The sequence below is a fragment of the Schistocerca americana genome, chromosome X (genome assembly GCF_021461395.2).
Source record: "Schistocerca americana isolate TAMUIC-IGC-003095 chromosome X, iqSchAmer2.1, whole genome shotgun sequence".
Taxonomy (NCBI): domain Eukaryota; kingdom Metazoa; phylum Arthropoda; class Insecta; order Orthoptera; family Acrididae; genus Schistocerca; species Schistocerca americana.
The window spans coordinates 817,987,084-818,006,532 of NC_060130.1; the positions used below are offsets into that span (position 1 = coordinate 817,987,084).

The window sequence follows — 19,449 nt, forward strand, 5'->3', positions numbered from 1 at the left end:
ACTCTCTCTAACAGTGACTGTGTTCGTCCCACACATAGTGTGTGTCGACATCGCTGGAACTCTAGTCAAGTCGCAAGTGATTTTGTACCAGTGTCAGTTCACGTTGCACGAGACAGTCGCTCTTTTCATCAGCAGGACAATAAACTTTTTGTGGACTTGGACATTAATGGCACAGTGATACCATTCCAGCTCGATACCGGAGCTGCAGTTTCACTGATCAATCAAGACACGTACAAACAGCTGGGCACACCTCCGTTGTGTGCCGCAAATGTTAGGCTTACTAGCTATTCTGGTCAGCATATCCCTGTGTTAGGACAGAGCAGCCTTCTTGCAACATACAAAACTTGTGTCATTTTACGTCCTTCGTTCTTCTGCTGCAGTGAACTTGTTTGGTTTCGATTTATTTCAGTTGTTTAACTTGTCTATAGCAAATCAGGTCCTATCAGTGAACCAGACTGTGCCTTCAGATAGTGTTTCTCGTCTATGTGAAGAATTTGCAGACAGTTTTGCACCGTGCCTCGGTTGCGCTACGAACTATAAAGCACATTAGGAACTGAAAGTAAACGCACAACCGAAATTTTTCAGAGCGCGCAATGTTCCCCACGCATTGCGTGATGAGGTTGCAAAAACGTTACACGTTTTGGAATCACAAGGTGTAATTGAACGTGTGCAGGCTTCTCTCTGGGCATCACCCTTAGTAATTTTGCAAAAACCTACCGGAAAATTGAGACTTTGTGTGGACTTCAAGGCAACAGTGAATCCACAACTAGTGACTGCAACTTTTCCTTTACCCCACCCGGAAGATCTTTTTGACAAACTGTGCCTGGGTAAATATTTTTTGAAGTTGGACCTCGCAGATGCGTACTTGCAAATACCGGTGGACGAAGAATGCCCGCGCGTTTTGGTGGTTAACAAGCATCTTGGTTTCTATCGATTCAAACGACTGCCGTTCGGGTGTGCATCCGCCCCTGCATTGTTTCAGCAATATCTACAAACTGTTTGTGCGTCGGTCCCTACTGCAGCAAACTATCTGGACGATATTGTGATCTCCGGACAGTCGGAAGAAGAACATTTAGCCAATCTCAGAACATTATTTCAGGTCTTGCGACAAAATGGTCTTCGCTTGTGGAAGGACAAATGTGTGTTTTTTGCTCGTGACTTACCCTATCTGGGACATGTACTCAATGCCCAAGGCATACATCCCAGTCCAGAGCACCTCCGTGCCATACAAGACTTGCCTTCGCCGCAGAATTTGAAGCAGCTACAGAGTGTGCTGGGAAAAATTAATTATTATAACCGTTATATCCCAAACGCCTCTTCTATTTCAGCTCCGCTTGATCGCTTACGCCGTAATGGTGTTCCGTTTGTCTGGACGACGGAATGCGAACGCGCCTTTCGCCAGTTGAAATCGGCGTTGATTTCCAATACTTGCCTTACGCCATTCGATCCCCGGAAGCCCCTTTTGTTGATGGTGGATGCATCGGATTTCGGGATCGGTGCTGTGCTTGCGCACAAAGATGGTTTGCACGATCGCCCTATTGCCTTTGCGTCCAAATTGCTTTCGTCTGCGCAAAGAAATTATTCTCAGATCGAGAAAGAAGCATTGGCTCTTGTATTTGGCGTTACAAAGTTTAATGATTTCTTGTATGGTCGTCACTTTACCATCATCACAGACCACAAACCTTTGACATCACTTTTTCATCCGACCAAGCCTGCACCTCCACATACAGTGCAGAAATTCATTCGCTAGTCTATTTTCCTCTCGCAGTACCGCTACGATATCTTGTATCGGTCCACTGCTAAGCACGGAAACGCCGATGCGTTGTCCCGTTTGCCTGTTGCTGAGGATAGAGCATTCGATTCCTCCGAACTTGCTTGCATGTTCATTGATTCGGAAACCGATGACGTGGTTGAATCGTTTCCGATTGATTTTCGTCGTGTAGCTACAGCCACAGCTGCCGTCCCTGTCCTTGCTACCGTTCTGCATTTTGTTGCTACGCAATGGCCCTTGTCAAAGTCACAGATCGTGGATCCGTTGGTTCGCCGATTTTTTGCTCACAAGGAGAGACTTTATGTACGACGTGGTGTTTTGCTGTTGCGTTCTGATAATGATCAGTCCAGGGTCGTGGTCCCACGTTCGTTACAGTCCTCTGTCTTACAGCTTCTCCACCAAGGACATTGGGGTATAGTGAGAACGAAACAACTTGCTCGTCAGCACTGTACTTGGTTCGGAATCGATGCCGCGATTACGAATATGTGCTCTTCTTGCATGATGTGTGCCGAACAACAATCAGCACCACCGCGGAAATTCTTTGCATGGCCAAAAGCCACTTCCCCTTGGCAACGCTTACACATCGATTTTGCTGGTCCATTCTGGAATGCTCGATGGTTGGTTGTGGTAGATTCATTCAGTAATTTTCCTTTTGTTGTCCGGATGTCTTCCACGACGTCATCTGCCACCATCCAAGCGTTATCTGCTATCTTTTGCATTGAAGGTCTTCCACAGACTATTGTTTCCGACAATGGCCCACAATTCATGTCCGCAGAATTTCAGCCATTCTGCAAGGCCAATGGTATTCAACATCTGACGTCCGCGCCGTTTTCGCCACAGTCAAACGGTGCCGCTGAACGATTGGTCAGGACTTTCAAGTCACAGATGTTGAAGTTGAAAAAGTCGCATTCTCGGGAGGACGCGTTATTGCTCTTTTTGTCATCGTATCGCTCTCAGCCCCGAGATGGTCGCTCACCGGCTGAGTTGCTCCACGGCCGCCCTCATCGCACCTTGATGTCTTTGCTACATCCGCCGCATCAGGTTCCTGTGCAGTGGCAGACACCTGCTTTTGCCCCAGGCGACGTTGTCTACTACCGCAACTATCGAGGTTCATGGCGTTGGCTCGAAGGGCGCATTCTTCGCTGGCTCGGCGGCGCTATGTATCTGGTTTTGGGGGCCTCTGGTGAGTCGGCATCTCAATCAGCTGCGCCTCTGTCGTCGCACGGGATCTGCCGCTCCCCGTCTGCTTTCAGCGACAGTGCCGTCTGGTCAGCGCCCTGGGGACCCATCTACTGGCTCGCCTCAGCCCCAGGTGTTACCGACGCTGCCTTGCATTTTGCCCCATGGCGACGCGCCGCCGCCGCCGCCGCCTGTTCTCCCGCCGGCGACGCCTGCAGTGGACGCGTCGCTGCAACCGCCGGGCGCCTCCCTGGGTCACGCGCCACCGATCGCATCCCATGACCAGTTGTCCTCCGCCATGGAACTCTTGCCCGCTCCGGACCATATGTCTTCTTCGCCCGTCGGGTGCCCCGGCCCGATGAAGGTCGGCCCTTCGGCCCCTCCTGTTTCTCTAGGGGCGCATACACCGCATGTTGGCGTGCACCCTGGAGCAGGTTTTCAGGCGTTTCCTAGCTCCCCTCGGTCCGAATGGCAGGGTGCGGGTGGCACAGCCTCGCCTGTTGTTAGGCTCCCCACCTCGTCGCATACGTCAACATGGGGTCCTCCCCACGGCGGGCGGAAGCCTTATGCCACAACCGTCCGCTGACTTGCGGGGGAGGAATGTGGTGTCACCTCCAGACACCACATTTGCTAGGTGGTAGCCTTAAAATCGGCCGCGGTCCGTTAGTATACGTCGGACCCGCGTGTCGCCACTATCAGTGATTGCAGACTGAGCGCCGCCACACGGCAGGTCTAGAGAGACTTCCTAGCACTCGCCCCAGTTGTACAGCCGACTTTGCTAGAGATGGTTCGCTGACAAAATACACTCTCATTTGCCGAGACGATAGTTAGCACAGCCTTCAGCTACGTCATTTGCTACGACCTAGTAAGGCGCCATTACCAGTTACTATTGATGCTGTAAAACATGTACCGTCAAGAGCGATGTTCACAATTTATGGATTAAAGTGAAGTATTCCACAGCTACGTCCTTTTTTGCGACAGTCTAATTTCCTTGTCCTGTTCCAGACCTCACGCCAGTCTGCGTGAGCTAAAATGCGTATCTTTCGGCTTCCTCTCAAACCCGGGTTGGCTCTCTTGCCAATCCTCAAGAGAGGTACTTACTGAAATTGCCACTTTATGAAGGAGGTTGCCAGAAAGACTGCAGTGGGAGTTGATAAATTGTGCTACTGATGCCATTAAAAAATTTTTAGATTTCATTGAAAGAATGGATCAGATAATGTGCTACAATCCAAATTATTGGGGGAATAACTGAGGAAGCAATCAGAGGAATCATAATGAGGATAGGAATAATAGGGATTGGGGTGGTAACTACATTACTGGCCATTAACATTGCTACACCATGAAGATGAGGTGCTACAGACGCAAAATTTAACTGACAGGAAGAAGATGCTGTGATATGCAAATTATTAGCTTTTCAGAGCATTCACACAAGGTTGGTGCCTGTGGTGACACCTACAACATGCTGACACGAGGAAAGTTTCCAACCGATTTCTCATACACAAACAGCAGTTGACCGGCATTGCCTGGTGAAACGTTGTTGTGATGCCTCATGTAAGGGGGAGAAATGCGTACCATCATGTTTACAACTTTGATAAAGGTTGGATTGTAGCCTATCGCGATTGCAGTTTATCGTATCACAACATTGCTGCTCGTGTCGGTCAAGATCCAATGACTGTTAGCAGAATATGGAATTGGTGGGTTCAGGAGGGTAATACGGAATGCCGTGCTGGATCCCAATGGCCTCGTATCACTAGCAGTCAAGATTACAGGCATTTTATCTGAATGGCTGTAATGGATCGAGCGGCCACATCTCGATCCCTGAGTCAACAGATGGGGACGTTTGCAAGACAACAACCATCTGCACGAACAGTTCGATGACGTTTGTAGCAGCATGGACTATCAGCTCAGAGACCACGGCTGTGGTTACCCTTGATGCTGCATCACAGATAGGAGCGCCTGCGATGGTGTACTCAGTGACAAACCTGCAAGTGGCACAAATGGCAAAACGTCATTTTTTTGGGTGAATCCAGGTTCTGTTTACAGCATCATGATGGTTGCATCTGTGTTTGGTGACATCACGGTGAACGCACATTGGAAGCATGTATTTGTCATCACCATACTGGTGTATCACCCAGTGTGATGGTATGGGGAGCCATTGGTTACACGTCTCGGTCACCTCTTGTTCGCATTGACGGCACTTTGAACAGTGGACATTACATTTCAGATGTGTTACGACCCGTGGCTCTACCCTTCATTTGATCCCTGTAAAACCCTACATTTCAGCAGGATAATGCACGACTACATGTTCCAGGTCCTGTACGGGACTTTCTGGATACAGAAAACATTTGACTGCTGCCCTGGCCAGCACATTCTCCAGATCTCTCACCAACTGAAAACGTGTGGTCAATAGTGGCCGAACAACTGGCTCATCACAATATGCCAGTCACTACTCTTGATGAACTGTGGTATCGTGTTGAAGCTGCATGGGCAGCTATACCTGTACACACCATCCAAGCTCTGTATGACTCAATGCCCAGGCATATCGAGGCCATTATTATGGCCAGAGGTGGTTATTCTGGGTACTGATTTCTCAGGATCTATGCACCCAAATTGCGTGAAAATGTAATCACATGTCAGTTCTAGTATAATGTATTGGTCCAATGAATACCCATTTATCATCTGCATTTCTTCTTGGTGTAGCAATTTTAATGGCCAGTAGTGTAATAGGATCAAAGTAGAGATAGTAACCTGGATGAGAACTGAGGAGAGAACGAGGGGAGGCTGAATGGTGAAAATGGGAACCAAAGGGGTTCATGGGGAATAATCACAGAAATGAACCAAGACCAGTGCAAAAAAATGGAACTAGGAGGGGGGTACAGAATATTAGAGCAAACAGGGGCAGATTTGAGAAAACTAATAGTCGTTTCAAATAAGGTCCAGTTTGGAACAGGAAATAATACAAGAAATAGGACCAACAGACAGGAATATAATTATAGGCAAAACAGCAGAGGTTTTTCAGGAGTAATAATAACAGTAATATAAGTAAAGAGACAAGGGAAGAAAGAATTTGTGGAAAGGATGCAGTTTTTGGGTAATTAAAGTTTGTTTGAAGGTTGGTCTATGCAGCATGACAAGAGGAATGCAAATAGGAGAAAATTTGGTAGAGAATCAAGGAGTCAGAAGGGAGAAAGTAACATTGAGGGTTTATTTTATGAAGAAGTTGACAGTGTTGTGAGTGTTGAAAAAAATTATATTGGTCTGACATCTGTTTTTAATGAATCAGGACCAGCTGTACAAAATGAGAAGATGAATGTGATGTTGAAAATGAGTGTGTGATTGGTAACAGAAATAATATTGATTTGGGTGCAACTGAATAAGTTTCAGTGGAAGTCAATGTTGATAGTATAGAGGCATAGTGCCTTTGTGGATGGAGATAATGATGTGGAGGCAATAGAACCTGGATCTAGTGTTTTTGTAGGTGGGGATATACCAGGGGGTACGTAATCCAGTAATATGGGTGAGGTTAACTGTAAAAAGGCAGAAATTCCTGAGTGAAATGAGTTTTGTGAGCTGGTTGTAGAACCTGTCTCTACTACTTCTGTGGAGGGTGTTTGTGGTTTGAAAAATATGGTGTGGAAGTAAGGGGGGATTCTTTCCCATGACACCAGTTTCTCAGGACTCCACAGGTGAGAATTGGTACTAGAACATGTCCTTGGTTCTTGCCACGCACCTGGCCTTAATTTACATTGATATCTTCAGTCTCAGCATTTTTTTCATGATAACAATTCCTTGCTTCACTCCCATTTAGGATTCTACGTCTTCATTTTCTGACCTGTCTATTTTTTGGCCAGCCGTGCTGGCCGAGCGGTTCTAGGTGCTACAGTCTGGAACCGCGCGACTGCTGCGGTCGCAGGTTCGAATCCTGCCTCAGGCATGGATGTGTGTGATGTCCTTAGGTTAGTTAGGTTTAAGTAGTTCTAAGTTCTAGGGGACTGATGACCACAGCAATTAAGTCCTATAGTGTTCAGAGCCATTTGAACAATTTTTTTTTCTATTTTTTGCTGTCCCCCTCCCGCCTCTATCACATACAACGCACTTAGCTTTTTGTTCATACTAACTCATGTATGATGTATTAGCAGTAATCTCTGTCTTGCATATTACCCTTATATACCCTACAAGATCTGACAACAGCACTAAACATGAACAACACTAATGTACTGTGGTGGTCATTCTTCTGGTCACAGAGAACTGCGAATCTGAATATTCGCATATCCACCAATGGTGTGTATGCGTATCAAATTACATTGACATTATGTAACAGAGCAAGCTGGGATCATCCACTTGTTCTTACACCATTCCTGACTGTAATACATACATGGTCCAGTAACATTAATGTGACAAACACCTATGTTGGATGTCAGTGTGCAATAACCACTCACAGACAGCAGGTGGCAGCACTTGCAGTGGAGAGGATATGTGGTGTGTCAGGGAATCATGGAAAACAGTGCACTCCTTGTTGTAATGCAGAAATAGAATGATTTATCTGACATAAAAAAGGCATGGTGTTTGGCTTTCAGGCCATGGGTGGAAGTATTTCTGAAATGGCTAAGTCTGTAAACTGTTCATGTGCCACTATTGTTAAAGTATACCATGCATGGCAGAAAGGTGCTATCCAAAACTGGCACTGAGGCAACTGTGGTGTACCACAGGCTATAGATGATGTGTGAACAACAGCTATGGAGATATGTATGGGAGAACAGACATGCAACTGTAGAGCAACTAACTGTCCAGCTAGACCAAGGGCCTACCAATAGTGTCACCTCGATTACTGCTCAGTGAATGTTGTTGCATATTGGCCTCACAGCAGGTGCCTAGTTCTTGCGCCCATTCTAACTGCTGTTCATCAATGACAAAGGCTAAAAATGACATGTCAATATCATAACTGGGCGTCCACTAAGTGGCAACAGGTGGCCTTTTCAGATGAGTCACATATTATGCTCCATTGGACAGATGGCCATTGGTGTGTATGGTGTGAAACATCTGAAAGCAAACACCCTTCATACATTTATGGTCTAGGACATTTTTTGCTGATATTCCCTTATCTCATCATTGTGGCAGGCACAATGGATCAACACAAGTATGTGCGTATGCTTGTGCACCGTGTCCACCCCTACAGGCACTTTGTTTTTCTTTGGCATGTTGGCATCTATAGAAAGGACAATGCAACATGTCACACAGCTTGCAGTGTACATCCATGGTTCAAGGAGCACTAGGATGAGTTTACTGTACTCCCCTGGCCACCAGGCTCCCTGGATTTAAGCCACATTGAGAATCTGTGGGACCACCTCAATCAGGATGTTTGGGCCGTGGATCCTCTACTGAAAAACCTAGCACTGCTGGCCATGGCGCCAGAGCAATCCTGGCTCCACATTCTTTCCAGTACCTTCAAAATCCTCACTGTCTCCCTTCCTGCATGCCTCACTGTGGTCCACACAGCAAAAGATGGTAATTCAGGTTTCTGACATGTGGTCACATGAATGTGACTGGACACTGTACATATATAGTAATTCTGGTCTCCTCTGTGGATAACTCCAATTTCAACATGTGTAGAATAGCTCTTAATATTGAAACTGAGAGACAAATGAGGTTCCATTTTAACCTAGATGGGTTGCATATCAGCAAGCTAGGTAAGAAGATTTTTTCCAGGTCTGTGCAAATAATGAAATATATGACAAAGCTCAGTCAACACAGAAAGATCACAAATCCTAACTCCATGAAAAGAATCAAAACACTGCAATTAATAAATCTGAACAATGCAATCTTGATGAAAAGAGAGGAAAAATTAAGAAAAGAGGCATATCTCAAGAGGTGCCATGCAAGAAGCCAAGAAAACCCTTTTTTAGGCAAAACCTAAAGTGGGTAATTGGTAATGTGAAAACCAGTATAAAGGATCTACCAATCATCCATCAGAATATTCAGTCCCTAAGATGTAAGCTTGTAAGTGTAGTAGTATGGTTCAGTGATGGTGTTAGCACATTAGTGGTGTGATTTACTGAACACTGGCTTCATGAACAAGAAACAACTCTGGACAACCTACAGAACTATTCAATAGCATCACACTTTTGTAGGTCAGATCATAGAAATGGTGGCAGCTGTATACATGTGAAAAAAATGGCTTACAAACTTGATAAAGACTAGGGTTGATCTCATAAAATTCAGTGCTGAAAAAAGTTATGAGTGTCCAACACATGAAATTGTAATTGAAAATACAAAATATATCATAATCAATGTTTACCATTCACCTGACAGAAGTCCCAAGTCCTTTTTAAGAAAACTGGATACTGTGTTAAAATAGGCTAGCAATTGCAAAAGACAAAGCAAAATTGTACAATTTGGTGACTTTAACATTGATTATAGTAAGATATGTAAACTGGAAGAGGATCTATACTCACTTCTGACTTAATACAATTTACATAACACAGTCTATGACTATACTACACTGAAGCACCAAAGAAACTGGTACAGACATGTATATTGAAATACATAGATATGTAAACAGGCAGAATATGGCGCTGCAGTCGTCAATGCCAATGTAAGACAACAAGTGTCTGGTGCAGCTGTAGATCAGTTACTGTTGCTACAATGACAGGTTATCAAGATTAAAGTGAATTTGAACTTGGTGTTACAGTCAGTGCACAGGCAATGGGACACAGCACCTCTGACGTAGCGATGAAGTGGGGATTTTTCCACATGACCATTTCACAGATGTATTGTAAATATCAGGAATTTGGTAAAACATCAAATCTTTAAAAAGATCCTGCAAGAACAGGGCCAATGACGACTGAAGAGAATCATTCAGTGTGACAGAAGTGCAACCCTTCTGCAAATTGCTGTAGATTTCAATGCTGGGCCATCAACAAATATCAGCGTGCAAACTATTCAACAAAACATCACTGATATGAGTTTTTGGAGCCAAAAGCCCAATCGTGTATCCTTGATCACTGCACAACACAAAGATTTATGCCTCACCTTTGCCCATTGTAGAGGACCAGGGGTTATTTTTAGGAAATATGGTGCAAAATTGTGATTTAGTGTGTTTCAGTGTGCGATGCGCCAGCCTCACGGCAGACGGCGGACAAAGGCTGGCCAGCATGTTATGCAGGTGACACAGTTTTGGAACGAGCGTTGGTATGTGTGTACATGCGCAGCCTGCCATCAACAGCCAGAATGCAGCATTATTATGCAGGCATTAGCCAACTCATCGAGAACCTTCTAATAAACACGTTACCGCGTAACCGGTGGATTCAGCAGTGGCCTGCACTATTTAACGGCATCAGATGTGGGCGTTGGCATTTGGTTCGACTGATTAGGTGTTTGGTCGCTGTCACATCATCGTCATCAGTGTCGCTGTCCCCGAGGACTGGCTGGTGGAGGGCGTTGCTCACTGCTGCACTGGTGACTCCCGGCGTCATCACGAGCCGTCGCGTCTGCAGGGTGTGAGCTGGGCGGGGCCTCGTGCTGCTAACATCCTACCGACTGCGCAGCCACTGACCGAGCACGGCGTCACGTTCCCCGGGCTGTGTGCATCAGCATGTCTCCACCACAACACGAGTGGTGGGGCTGAGCTACCGGAAAATGTATTGACAGAACCGACAATAAAGAGGAAGATTGCTAAAAACAGCCACCTGTTCCAGAGGTTGCCCCTCAGTCTGCAAGATCCCGGCGGTCGCAGAGGGTGGGCTTACTGGTAGTTGGGAGCTCCAACGTCAGGCGCATAATGGGGTCCCTTAGGGATATGGCAGCAAGAGAGGGGAAGAAAACCAATGTGCACTCCGTGTGCGTACTGGGGGAAGTCATTCCAGATGTGGAAAGGGTCCTTCCGGATGCCATGAAGGGTACAGGGTGCACCCATCTGCAGGTGGTCGGTCATGTCGGCACCAATGATGTGTGTCGCTATGGATCGGAGGAAATCTTCTCTGGCTTCCGGCGGCTATCTGATTTGGTGAAGACTACCAGTCTCGCTAGCAGGATGAAAGCAGAGCTCACCCTCTGCAGCATCGTTGACAGGACTGACTACGGACCTTTTGTACAGAGCCGAGTGGAGGGTCTGAATCAGAGGCTGAGACGGTTCGGCGACCGTGTGGGCTGCAGATTCCTCGACTTGCGCCATAGGGTGGTGGGGTTTCGGGTTCCGCTGGATAGGTCAGGAGTCCACTACACGCAGCAAGTGGCTACACAGGTAGCAGGGGTTGTGTGGCATGGACTAGGGCGGTTTTGTAGGTTAGATGGCCTTGGGCAAGTACAGAAAGGGCATCAGCCTCAACGGGTGCGGGGCAAAGTCAGGACATGCAGGGACCAAGCAGCAATCGGTATTATAATTGTAAACTGTTGAAGCTGCATTGGTAAAGTACCAGAACTTGAAGCGCTGATAGAAAGCGCCAAAGCTGAAATCGATATAGGTACAGAAAGCTGGCTGAAGCCAGAGATAAATTCTGCCGAAATTTTTACAAAGGCACAGACAGTGTTTAGAAAGGATAGACTGCATGCAACTGGTGGTGGCGTGTTTGTCGCTGTTAGTAATAGTTTATCCTGTAGTGAAGTAGAAGTGGATAGTTCTTGTGAATTATTATGGGTGGAGGTGACACTCAACAACTGAGCTAGGTTAATAATTGGCTCCTTTTACCGACCTCCTGACTCAGCAGCATTAGTGGCAGAACAACTGAGAGAAAATTTGGAATACATTTCACAGAAATTATCTCAGCATGTTATAGTCTTAGGCGGAGATTTCAATTTACCAGATATAGTCTGGGACACTCAGATGTTTAGGATGGGTGGTAGGGACAGAGCATCGAGTGACATTATACTGAGTGCACTATCTGAAAATTACCTCGAGCAATTAAACAGAGAACAGACTCGTGGAGATAACATCTTGGACCTACTGATAACAAACAGACCCGAACTTTTCGACTCTGTAAGTGCAGAACGGGGAATCAGTGATCATAAAGCCGTTGCAGCATCCCTGAATATGGAAGTTAATAGGAATATAAAAAAAGGGAGGAAGGTTTATCTGTTTAGCAAGAGTAATAGAAGGCAGATTTCAGACTACCTAACAGATCAAAACGAAAATTTCTGTTCCGACACTGACAATGTTTAGTGTTTATGGAAAAAGTTCAAGGCAATCATAAAATGCGTTTTAGTCAGGTACGTGCTGAGTAAAACTGTGAGGGATGGGAAAAACCCACCGTAGTTTAACAACAAAGTTAGGAAACTACTGCGAAAGCAAAGAGAGCTTCACTCCAAGTTTAAATGCAGCCAAAACCTTTCAGACAAACAGAAGCTAAACGATGTTGAAGTTAGCGTAAGGAGGGCTATGTGTGAAGCATTCAGTGAATTCGAAAGTAAAATTCTATGTACCAACTTGACAGAAAATCCTAGGAAGTTCTGGTCTTATGTTAAATCAGTAAGTGGCTAGAAACAGCATATCCAGACACTCCGGGATGATGATGGAATTGAAACAGAGCGTAAAGCTGAAATACTAAACACCTTTTTCCAAAGCTGTTTCACAGAGGAAGACCACACTGCAGTTCCTTCTCTAAATCCTCGCAAAAACGAAAAAATGGCTGACATCGAAATAAGTGTCCAAGGAATAGAAAAGCAACTGGAATCACTCAACAGAGGAAAGTCCACTGGACCTGACGGGATACCAATTCGATTCTACACAGAGTACACGTAAGAACTTGCCCCCCTTCTAACAGCTGTGTGCCGCAAGTCTCTAGAGGAAGGGAAGGTTCCAAATGATTGGAAAAGAGCACAGGTAGTCCCAGTCTTCAAGAAGGGTCGTCGAGCAGATGCGCAAAACTATAGACCTATATCTCTGACGTCAATCTGTTGTAGAATTTTAGAACATGTATTTTGCTCGCGTATCATGTTGTTTTTGGAAACCCAGAATCTACTCTGTAGGAATCAACATGGATTCCGGAAACAGCGATCGTGTGAGACCCAACTCGCTTTATTTGTTCATGAGACCCAGAAAATATTAGATACATGCCATTTTCCTTGACTTCTGGAGGGCGTTCAATACAGTTCCACACTGTTGCCTCATAAACAAAGTAAGAGCCTACGGAATATCAGACCAGCTGTGTGGCTCGATTGAAGAGTTTTTAGCAAACAGAACACAGCATGTTGTTATCAATGGAGAGACGTCTACATACGATAAAGTAACCTCTGGCGTGCCACAGGGAAGTGTTATGGGACCATTGCTTTTCACAATATATATAAATGACCTAGTAGATAGTGTCGGAAGTTCCATGCGGCTTTTTGCGGATGATGCTGTAGTATACAGAGAAGTTGCAGCGTTAGAAAATTGTAGCAAAATGCAGGAAGATCTGCAGCGGATATGCACTTGGTGCAGGGAGTGGCAACTGACCCTTAACATAGACAAATGTAATGTATTGCGAATACATAGAAAGAAGGATTATATGATAGTGGAACAAACACTGCTAGCAGTTACTTCTGTAAAATATCTAGGAATATGCGTGCGGAACGATTTGAAGTGGAATGATCATATAAAATTTATTGTTGGTAAGGCGGGTACCAGGTTGAGATTCATTGGGAGAGTGCTTAGAAAATGTAGTCCATCAACAAAGGAGGTGGCTTACAAAACACTCGTTCGACCTATACTTGGGTATTGCTCATCAGTGTGGGATCCGTACCAGATCGGGTTGATGGGGGAGTTAGAGAAGATCCAAAGAAGAGCGGCGCGTTTTGTCACATGGTTATTTGGTAACCGTGATAGCGTTACGGAGATGTTTAGCAAACTCAAGTGGCAGACTCTGCAAGAGAGGCGCTCTGCATCACGGTGTAGCTTGCTCGCCAGGTTTCGAGAGGGTGCGTTTCTGGATGAGGTATCGAATATATTGCTTCCCCCTACTTATACCTCCCGAGGAGATCACGAATGTAAAATTAGAGAGATTCGAGCACGCACGGAGGCTTTCAGACAGTCGTTCTTCCCGTGAACCATATGCGACTGGAACAGAAAAGGGAGGTAATGACAGTGGCACGTAAAGTGCCCTCCGCCACACACCGTTGGATGGCTTACAGAGTATAAATGTAGATGTAGATGTACCCAGCCATGCCCTACAACCCAGACCACGTCTACATCTACATCTACATTGATACTCCGCAAGCCACCCAACGGTGTGTGGCGGAGGGCACTTTACGTGCCACTGTCATTACCTCCCCTTCCTGTTCCAGTCGCGTATGGTTCGCAGGAAGAATGACTGTCTGAAAGCCTCCGTGTGCGCTCTAATCTATCTAATTTTACATTCGTGATCTCCTCGGGAGGTATAAGTAGGGGGAAGCAATATATTCGATACCTCATCGTCAGCCGCTCCTGTCATCCTATTACACCATTAACACAGACATTGGACTGTTGATGACAGGAAACATGTTGCCTGGTCAGATGATTCTCATTTCAAATTGTATAGAGCAGATGGACATGTACAGGTATGGAGACAATGTCATGATTCCATGGACCCTGCATGTCAGCAGGGGACTGCTCAAGCTTGTGGAGGCTCTGTAATGGTGTGGGGTGTGTGCAGTTGGAGCAATGTGGGATCCCTGATATGTATAGATATGACTGTGATAGGTGACACATATGTAAGCATCCTGTCTGATCACATGCATCCACTCTTGTCCATTGTGCATTCCGACAGACTTGGGCAATTCCAGCAGAACAATGTAATTCACCACACATTCAGAACTGCTACAGAGTGGCTCCAGAAACATTCTTCTGATTTTGAACACTTCTGCTGGCCACCAAACTCCCCAGACATGAACATTATTGAACATATCTGGAATGCCTTGCAACATGCTGCTCCAAAGATCTGAACTGCTCGTACTCTTATGCATTTATGGACAGCCCTGCAGGATTGTGTCAATTCCCTCCAGCACTAATTCAGATATCAGCCGAGTCCATGCCACATTGTACTGTGGCATTTCTGTGTGCTCAGGGGGCCCCTACATGATGTTAGGCACGTGTACCAGTTTCTTTGACTCTTCAGTGTAGAATTACTACAAACAGTGCTTCTATTATAGATTATATTGTCACCAGCAGACAGGCAGAGAACTATAAAGCAACAGTCACTGAAAACTATCTATCTGATGACAAGAGACAAGTAACCTCAGTAGAACAAAGTTTGAAGCCCAAGAATCTCTATATTAAATGCCAAGAAGTGCATTACAGTAACATAAGTACCTTCAGTCACAATCTGGATAAAGAAAGCTGGGCTGAAATTCAAAGTGACACAGGAAATGCATACAGTTTGGCTTCTTCATAACCAAATATTGTGAAGGTATTACGGAGGCTTCCATATCAAAAATACATGTGTAACAAGTAAAGTAAGACAAAACAAATAGATTACAAGGGAAACCAGGATTTCAAGCAAAAGGCTTAAAGTAATGCACAGAATCATTAAATATAAAACTAATTGCTCACATTTAAAATGGCACTACAAGGAATATAAAAAAAAATCTACACCAAAGTAAAAAATATGTCAGGAAAATGGATGTTAAGCAGGATATAAAAAACTGAGACAGCAAGGAAAACACAGTGTGAATGATCATAAATACAGATATAGGAAAGACAATGTATAAAAATAATAGCTCCAAGGAAATCAGATGGGAAAATTCACTACAGAGAAACCCAGAAATTATAGCTGAAGGATTTAATGACTACTTCATAAATGTATGCAGAAATCTGACAATGGATATGTCAAATCCAATAACAAAGGCTATGAATACTTTAATAGAAAAAAATTCACTATGAAATTCTATATACCTGTTTCCAAGAACTGAAGAAGAAATACCAGAATCATAAATAATTTGAAAAACACAAAGACCTAGGGAAAGGAAGAGAAGAGAGAAGGAAGAGGGGCAGAAAAGGGGGAAGAGGAGAGTGGTGGGAGGGGGAGTGAGAGGGGAAGAGAGAGAGAGAGAGAGAGAGAAAGATAATGTTCACTTTGGGAGGGGAGAGGAAGAGGAGGATGGAGAAAGTGGTGCATGATCTGTATGGAGAATCGATTATTACATTTTTGATACTCTCCTACAAGAGACAGAAATCAGTGGACATGACATAATGAGGAGCAAAGACTCAAATCTGTATAATAATGCAAACAATCCTGTTGGAGAATCATCCACAACTGAGCATTATACCAGAGGTCGAAAATACCACTTCAGTTGTAAATTTCTTTTATTATCACGACCAGTTTCAGTCTCTCATAAGCCCATCCTCAGGTGTCATACTGGAAATAGAAAGATAATTTTTGCACATCACAACACATAAAAAAAAAACAAAAAAATTCATAAAAAAGTTTTAAGAATCTTTTAAAAACATTTCAAAACCGCTGCTCGGGCTAGGTACTGTGGAAGCTATGTGAATGCAAAAGTGACACCAGACAGTACCACAGATGACTATGTGGGTAGGGAAATATATAAATAACACCAGGACACTTACAATGTGTTGTGACCCCAGAGTGCCACGTTTGTCATGTACTAGGTGTGGTGTGCTACTTATGAGTGCAGAACAGAGAGTAGCAGAAGCAAATGAGGAAGCAAATTGGTGAAACAGAGTGGTAAAAGTGCTGCCATCTATTGATGGAGAGAAGAACGAGGGGCCATTAGCCCAGCTGTTCACAATTTGAATTAGTGGTTTGCACTTAAAACGAAGAAAAAAAAAAATAAATAAAAAACAAAAAAAACAAAAACATAAAAAATACATGAGGAGCTGCTTCAAAAACGAAAAGTTTCAAATCTGCTCTCACCAACCACCTGAAGGATTATAACTACTCCATTTCAAATATAAACACAAATTGCAACAGTCTACATATTCAATGTAAGGGCCCTGTTTTTAACATTTTATAAGAAATAGAAATCATCTGCAGCATTTTCCATGATCCGTCTGGCACTTTGAATGAGCAAACTGCACTTAAGAATGCAGTCCTGCTGAATAACTTTTGTAGTTTGAAGCAGCGTCCAGCCTCAATGCATGTTTCCTATAGTGAGGTCCACAAGGTCCACCTAGTTCATTTTACATAGCTGTAAAATTGACCCCTCTTTATGAAAGTTTGCATGTTTTTCGTTTTATCTATGACTATGGCACATTATAGTACTGTGGCATTATCTGTGCCCTCACTAATTAAAAAATTTACCTGTCTTTCATTATGTAAAATGCCTCTCGGGTCTTATCTCATGTAAGCCTCGATTTGTTGTCGACTGGTGGCTAGCAGGTTTTAAAGTGACCTCACTTTTAATGTGTCCTTTTAGTGCTATTGCTGCTAGCTGTCAATTGGCCTATTACTTTCTGACAGCTTAGACTGTAAGGTTTCACTACTTTTCCTGTTGATCAGTAATGAGAGCTTGTAAATTGGAGTGGCACATGCGTATGGTTTTTTTTAACTGATGACTGTGGTGGGTTGTTCCATGATGCCACTATATATCCCCACTAAATTCCAAACTTGTTTGAACTTGTTTTTCACTCATGTAAAAGAAAAGTTTCATTATGTTTTACAGTTTATATAATAATCTTATACCACAGCTTTCATTCAGTTTTTACCACATCACTGTAACGACCTGTTCCATAAGCTCCTTTACTATGCCAATGCAGTTTTAACTTATGTCACATATTTTTTCTTCATTTTAAATGTAAACCACTAATTCAAATTTTGAATGGCTGTGCTAGTGGCCCTGCATTCTTCTCTCTGTCAGTAGATGGCAGCACTTTTGCCACTCTGATTTTCCAATTTGCTTCCTCGTTCAATTCCAATTCTCCCTGTTCTGTACTCATAGGGAGCACACTGCATCTAGTACATGTCCAGGGCAGTGCTAGAGGGCCACAACACAGTGTAAGTGTCCTGCTGTTATTTGTATATTTCCCTACCCAGGCAGCGATCCGTAGTACTGTCTGGTGTCACTTTTACATTGACATAGGTTTCACAGCACCTAGCCCGACCGGTGGTTTTGAAATGTTTTTGAAAAGTTTTTTTAAACTTTTTTACGAAATTTTTTGTTTTTATATGTGTTGCGACATGTAAAAAATTATCTACCACTTCTTGATATTTCCAGTGCAACATCTGAGGATAGGCTTATGAGATCCCGAAACTGGTTGTGATAATAAAAGAAATTTACAACTGAAGCATTATTTTCAACTTCTGGCTGTATAATAATGGAATGGTGCATAAAATAAGGAAAAGGTTGATACTCAGTTCTTGAAAGCAGTTGCCTGAGCTGATGGAGGTGAGGAGGAGGTAGGGAAGATGCAAGGAGCGGTAGCAGGGAAGAGGCAGGTCTTTTGAGATATGGATCCGTGGCTGCATAACAAGATGAAAGGTAGGTTTGTTGGGCAGCAGAACACTCCCCACATTCCTCAAAGTACGTTCTGCCACTCACCCAATCTACAGAATATCCTTATCTACCCCTGTTCCAATCCTGCAACCCCCGAGTCTTTCCATTGTGGTTGGCCAAGGAGCAACACCTGTCCCATACACCCAGCACACCTCCTCCAACTGCAGTCCAGTCATGGATGTTATCTACCTAATAAAGGGTAGGGCCACATGAAAAAGCAACCATGTCATATATCAGCTGTGCTGCAATTACTGCATTCAGTGCGAGCATGACACTTAACCAACTGTCTGTTCCCTACTGCCAAATTGTGGCAAACCACAAACTTGACCAGCCAGTTGTCAAACATGTTGTATATCCCAACACAAATGTCTTCAACAGTTGCTTCAGTATGCAGGCCATGTGGATACTCACTTCCAGCACAAGTTTATCTGCACTATGCAGATGGGAATTGTCTCTCTTGACTCTCACAATTGCCATGGGCTATGTCCACATAACTCCATCTCCATCCAAATCAGGATCAGGTACTGCTTTCTTCTACCCCTTGCCCTCCCTCTCATTTCCTACAACTCTTTCTGGTACATCCTCTCTACTCTTCTCATCTTGTTGTGTGGTCTTGGAGTCTGTCCAAAGACCTCTCTCCTGCTACCCCTACTTACATTCATCTGTCTTCCCCACCCCTATCAGCTCAGGGAACTGCTTTCAACAATTTAGTATCAATAATCAGTCTTGTGTGCGATTGTGTGTGTGTGTGTGTGTGTGTGTGTGTGTGTGTGTGTGTGTGTGAATGTGCTTACTTCAGGTAGAAAAAGAGATGTGATGTGTTATTTGCTCTGCACATGGGCCTGCTGTAGGTGAATGGTTACCTTTCTCTTATTTTACATACCAATCTATTGTTAGACAGACTTGATCCCACTCCTCATGATATCATGTCCACTAATTTTGGTCTCCTGTAGGTGAATATCAGAAACATAATAATGGATTTTGAGTTTTGTTACTATGTTTTTCTATAAATACTTGTTGTATTGGACAATGCTTATTGAGACTCAGCAATAAGAGAACAAAGATTTTAAAGACAGTATTTTCTTCACTGAGAAAGATAG

General features: G+C 44.1%; 1 protein-coding gene across 12 annotated transcripts in view; it reads right to left on the reverse strand.

The window, feature by feature from the left end:
• The window catches only part of LOC124555503 (bestrophin-2-like), a 674,041-nt gene that overhangs the window by 197,218 nt on the left and 457,374 nt on the right, over nt 1–19,449 (reverse strand). The gene's annotated exons all lie outside the window — the stretch shown is intronic.